This window comes from Podospora anserina, chromosome 6 (genome assembly GCF_000226545.1).
Source record: "Podospora anserina S mat+ genomic DNA chromosome 6, supercontig 2".
In the NCBI taxonomy this organism is placed as follows: domain Eukaryota; kingdom Fungi; phylum Ascomycota; class Sordariomycetes; order Sordariales; family Podosporaceae; genus Podospora; species Podospora anserina.
In genome coordinates, this window is record NW_001914857.1 from 619,273 (window position 1) to 625,634 (window position 6,362).

The following is a 6,362-nucleotide window of genomic DNA, read 5'->3' on the forward strand; positions in this document are numbered from 1 at the left end:
AGGCGATATGAGAGATATGGAAGAAGAGGGGGTGGAAAAGGAGGGTTTAAACGAGATACCTTGCCTATAATGAGAATAAAATGTTGAAGTGTCTAAGTGTGGTATCATGCTTACAACTAAGTACGGGGGAAGTTGCTGCTTTGGAAACATCATTGGCATGAATCGGTTAGCTTTGCTGTGGATAGGTATCATGCCCCCATTACCGAGCTGTTTGTTTTGTTTACATCCACATCTGTTCCCCTTGTCTTTGGAGCCCAGTTGTTTCCTCCGTATAGAACAAACCTCGGGGTTTATTACCGGTATGATCACCGGAAAGAAACATCCCTACAAACATTACCAGATAGTTTACTTCACTGCCCTTTTCTCGCGATAGTATCATCAACACCCCGCTACCGACCTATCAAACGTGTGATCACCTCTCGTTTTACTCTCATTTTCGTTTCCAACTCGGCCTCTCCCCTCCGACCCATCGACCTGGGGGTGGGCGTGTCCGCAAAAGGTGTCTACCAATATGATCAGCCGTATTTTGAGGTCAGCAGAAATCCGACCCACCCAACCCCGGGAGCCGACGGGTCGGGTCCGCCTGCGGCACCGATGGGTAAGGGTTTGTTGTTGTTTTTGGGTCAGACGGTCTGTCAACTCAGATACCTACCTATTGAGTCCGGCGGTGGTAAGAGATTGGCTGCGAGAAGAAAGAGAAAGAAAAAAAATAAGCGTGCTGCGCCCCTGGGTGTCTGAGGTGATGATTGACGATCTAGATATGCAATGGGATTGTTGTACGGGCATACGGCACACCCGTGTGGCATGTTGGGTAGCTAGGTGGGTTGCTTGCAGCGGCGCAGCTGGGGGGGGGGGGGAAGGGTAGTGTATACTTTTGGTTTTGGCAGGTACAACGTAGTATTTTCAAGCCTGGCTGCTGCCATGTTACACGAGTTTGGGATGTCAACAAACCCTCCCCCCCTTGAAAATTCTGCTGTTGAGATGCGGTGCTTGGATGGCATGGCATGGCAGGTTACGAATACGTTGGATAAGCAGGAAGGGACTGTCGTCAAAAGTGGATGCGATCTTTCAAGTCGGGATCGGTCGGTCTACTGATCCGGCATGGTCTACCCAAGTGCGCCCGGATGAAAATACACTAGATCCCGGAACACGACTGGCCCTCAATACAGGATACGGGACACCAAGAAGGTCCAGATTCCAAAATGTCTGAATTTGTCGGTCCTATTATTTCGATTTCGTATAGCCGGGAAAAAAAAGCGCGGCCAGACGCGGCCGGAGATGCGGAGGTTTTCGGGTTCAAGGAATCAACAGACCTATTTTCGTATCTCTGGGGAGGTGTTGTTGCTGAGTGTGCTCGACCAAACATGATTCTAAAGTGCAAAATCCCACGCTATGTGATCCGGAGGCTCAAAATCATTCCATTGCCCACACAGGAATAAGTAATTACCAATCACACAAACAACCATGCTTATGTCGTCGTCGATACCGGGTTTCCGGCGGCCATCCCCCCGGAGCAAAGGCCGAGCACCGAACAACAGAAAATGAAAAAAACCGTCCAACAAAACCACTTCGGCGTCTCCCGAAGGTCAAAACCCGCATTCCATGTCCCATTACGGAAAGGCGCAGGCACAGACACCCTTTTTTAGCAAGCGCCGTCATGTCTTGCATTAGCTCCCCCCAACTCCCATGTGGTGCAACCCTCCCACTTGCTATCTGGAAAATCTAGAAGCCACCCACCCTTGCCACAAGATAATCGAGACACCAAAGTAGGTTAACATGCCTTGAAGGATAGTCCATATGCCTTTAAAGATAGTCCATAGGTCTTTAAAGATAGTTAATAGCCCTTGAAAGATAGTTTAAAGGCCTTTGAAGATAGTTAACAGGCCTTGAAAGATCGTCCAAAGGCCTATTAACTTGCTTTTGAGGTATAGTTCATAGTATAATATGGGTTTAACGTACTTTAGTGTCTCAATTATTTTGTGGCAAGGGTGCCTTACAATGTCGCAGTGAAAAGAAAAGGAGCGAAAATTCTTTCCACTGCCCCCCCTTTTTTTTTCTCTTCCGCATCGGTAATGCAGGTGGTGATCGAGAGGAAGACAAAAATCTCCGCGGGATATCAATTCGGTCGGTCTGTACATTTGGCCAAGTGTGTGGCTTGTATATTCTTCCCTCCGAAGCATCTAGCCCGTATCTCCGAGAGAAGAGCGAACCAGCGAGAGCACCAAGAATGTACTTGTACCTGTCTGTGTGTCCAAACAAAAGAGTCAAGGCGCAAAAAAGAGGATGCAGGAAGCAGCTGGCCAGATCCGAAGATATTTGTCAGAGGTTTGTCCAAACGTCATCCTGACAGAACTGACCAGGCTGTTCTCGAGACATTTTGATAGCTTTCATGTATTGTAAGTGAGGTGGCTGGTGTCCTGTGCTAGTAGTGCATTAGAACTCGTATCAATATAACAACGGCGCAATTCGTCGTGCAGGACAGCTACCTAGCTGGTCCCAAGCTGACGGTTCAGTCCAGCGGCACAGGTTCCGCTACCGGGGCCGGCAGATGGGTAGACGGGGCTCCTGGTTGGTTTGTGGGGGTTCGATAGAGGCGAAACGCACTGGTTGACATATCTTGACTACCTGGCCGAACCGACTCGGAGAGGCAAATTCTCACAGACATAAAAAGTGCGCACAGCTCTCGCTCGACTCGCCCACCACACTTCCTCCCTCCTCCTGAGAGCATGCGCCGGGCATGGTGTGGGAGTGAGGTGAGAATGTGTGTCGCGTGTGCTTGCTGGGATCGAAAGAGGTCCAAGGATCTGGGAACGAGTGGGGAACGTGTCCGGGGCGGCCGACAAGAAAAAAAGACTGAGATCTGCATCTGGTGGTGGGGCCCCTCGGCTTGGCATCAAACGTTTGGAGGGCGGCCTCTGTCGCTGATTGGCCAGGCCCGCTCAACGGAGAGACTCGGCTTCACGGGCCACAGACGAAGAGAGGTGTTGCGTTGGTCCAGTCCAGGAAATCGAGAGATGTCGCTCTTGATTGGCGTGAGGTCTGTAACGATCTAGGCTGGGATCTGGCAATCTGACATGCGCAAAAGTGTGTGTTCGAGCCCTCGAGAAGCCAGGGGTTCACGGGGTTCCAGAACGCCGGCAACAAGGAACCAGAGCAATCCACAGCTGAACTTTCTGATCCTCCATGCTTTCCGCATGTGGACTCTTTGATCAAATCCAACCTGCTGTCCCACACACGTGGGGTCTGACACCAGCCCAAAGCTGCTGTTGTGCTGTTTATGGTCCACGTCGCGCGCTCGACAACACAGCATGGTCCCAGGGGGGTACTTTGGTAGAATGAGGTGAATTAAGGCCCGTTGGGCTCTCGTGTACCCGTACTCGATGCCATAGTCGGATAAGCCATGCTGGACAAGAACAGCTGGGCAGGACTCGTACTACTCTCCCCCCTCCTTCCCCCCTTCTTCTTTTTCTTGTCAATCAGTTACGTGCCGCATGACGAGATATTTGGAAGAGAGGGAGAAAAAAAAAGGCTATGCCCTACGTTGCGCGCACCTGACTTGACCGAAAACCGGAGAGCTTCCGAGTCGTCCTTGTCCACGATTGCACATCTGTGCAAAAAGGTGGTCTTTCAAGGAGAGGGCTGTATACGCAACCTTCTTGTCCTGCCTTGACTTTTGACTACGTAGACCCTTCCCCGTCGGCTGTGCAATGGTGAGGCTTGATACTGATTCATCGTTCTTGGCAAAGAGGTGCTAGCTCCGAAAAACCCCAGGTCTGAGAGCGGCTCGGCGTCGATCGCTCTCGAGCTCCGCTATTATCCCCACAGTTTGAGCGAGGCGCCCGGGGTCAAGTTCAGGAACCCTCGGCATCTCTTTTCTTTGACCGTCGATGTGATGGCTTGGAGAGCGATGGAAGAAAAATATTCCATCGGGCGCAGCAAATGCAGGTCGAAGAGACTTTTTCCGGATCGGTCAATCGGATAGAGGCAATCCCGGCATTCGTTTCTTTGATCAAGGAGAGAACATGGGTCATGGGTTTGTCAAGATAGATGGTAGGGTGGATCAGGGAACCGCACCCCCCCCCCACCCGAAGCAACGTCCCCAGCGGTCGTGATCCAGTTGCTAAACTCCGACGCCGCAATCCAGACATCTGGCAGGCTTTCAAGTCATCGAGTAAGCAGCCTTGAGCGACTTCGGATTAGACTCTCCCGTGAAAGGATGAGAGAAACAAGTGTCCTCGTATGGTCCGGAAACCGGGAACCCAGTGAAGAGTCTGGGTTGTGTTCACATGCATCTGACTCATTACCCGAAATGGAAGCCACGATATACACAGTCCTCCCGTCTGCAACGCTCTCGCTGTTCCTGTTTCGCAGTCACCTAGAGGTAGTCATGTGATGCATCTCAAGCGAACCATGAACACATGACATGTAAGTGCTTGGGTGGTGCTTATGCAACTTTATGTAGAATAGAGTAAAAGTTCTGCTCATATCCGCAGACACGTGCCGAGAGATTGGTCGGGACAAGAATACTGTAAACAGCAAGTGTAGAAGATCTCAAAGCCACTTAAACGGCCTCCCGGTATATCTGATGGGTATCCGTAGGTAGACGAAACTTTGCGTTACAGTACAAGCCACACTGCAACCCCGTGTTTAGTGAACGCCACAGGAGACGTCTCCGTGGGCCAACGAGAAGCCGCGCAAAGCAAGACATCAACGTTGATCGTTGCGACCCCAACGGTCGGTTGGAGCTGGGGACCAGCATCGTGGACCTGTGGCTTCGCAATTGTAACCAGACTGTCGGTTGCAGCCCTGATTACAGGGACATTGTTCAGCCAACAAGTGCCGAAAAATCAAGGAACAAGCAAATGTAAGACAAGCCACAGTTGGGACCCTGAATTGTAAACCACTAGATCTTTGACAGATCTTTGCCTCATTTCGGGAACGATCTCCGGTGGGGTTGGAGCGAGGTGTGGCTAGTGACGCGCAATGTTCCCCCAAACGTCCCTCACGAGCAACCACTTTCCCGTGTCCGTATGCGCTGAATGCAATGCAATATCGAGAATGAATCGTTGTGATTTTGACTAGGCGGCATGTTCTGAGTGGTGGACCCTCCGAGAGGGAACATGGAAAAAATCAACTAGGCCGCTGGAAAGCGGTCACAGGTGCAAAGCGAGCGGCAGCCCGAGGGTTCCAGCTGTCAACTGCTTGGTGCCGGCAACATGCCCAGTGCCTGACAAATTGGGTCCTGTGGTTCTCAACAAGTTGGAAGGCCTCTATGGAATCCACGGGGTGGAATTTGCATTGGTAATTGGGCGCTTCCAGGTGCCGGGAAGGATTTTAGAGTAAAGTCCATCTGGGAGAAACGGCGATCGCCTACTGTATAGCCATTTGATACCGATCTAAAGGGTTGAAGGAGGCTGTGTGCATTGTTGGGTGCCATCCCCAGCTATTGGTGGACACTCCGGTTTTTGGGGCAGTGGGTTGGACCCACTAGTCTGTCTACAGAATAACAGTGGGTTTTCCGTGTTCTCCAAGCAATATTCTGCCAATGACTCGGGCCCTACGGCCTGTTTGGCACAAATCCCGCTGCCAAATCCCACAATCGAGACTACAACACCGGCCCACAGCAATTCAGCTTGGATTGCACTCTTGCACAGGGCTCGCAGGAGACTCTCCTATCCGATGCACAAGTCGACAGACTTGGGATAGACGGACGCCAATGGGTTCCAGATTGGCTTGCGACGACAGCCAGCGAGCGATTGATTGAAGCTGCCGTCTCTTCCGTCGTAGCATCCCTCCCATCATCTAGATGGATGGTGACCACAAGACGCAAAACTGGAATTTCACTGGAAACCTCGGCATGCGGAATCTCTTCGGAGCACGGTCCCCGGTACACACTGGGCTCTTGTCGAACGGACGGGCAGCGACACTTCATCTGATGTTCCGGGACTGGTCATGACAGATGGCCCCGACTCCGACCGCTGCTGCCAGCAGTGCCAGCACAGAAACCACTTGGTCGCCCATATATCGGCAGCCAGAGAGACGACTCATGACTCAACACTTCCTGGACGCTTCTACGATGCTCGACATGTTATTAATAACCACGGGACTGATACGATAACTAGTGAAAAGACAGTGTTCCAGCAAATGTCAAAGTGGTGCATCTCCCACAACCGTTCCGATCGTCGTCCACCTGCAACCTGAGCTACGACGTCTCTGACGCCAAGAAGACCCAGGCTCTGGCCTGACTTCCACTACAGGCAGTGTACCCAGGTACCTTGGTGCCCTGCAGCCGGCCACGAGCAGGTACCAGTACCGCCAAGACCAGCACCAGCTGGGCATGCAGGTCCCTGCCCCTGCACCCA

The 6,362-nt window shown here is 51.9% G+C and overlaps 1 annotated feature.

Moving 5' to 3' along the window:
* Window positions 1-1,733: 1,733 nt before the first annotated feature.
* Window positions 1,734-1,992: a repeat region (MITE discodeles).
* Between the last annotated feature and the right edge of the window lie 4,370 nt (window positions 1,993-6,362).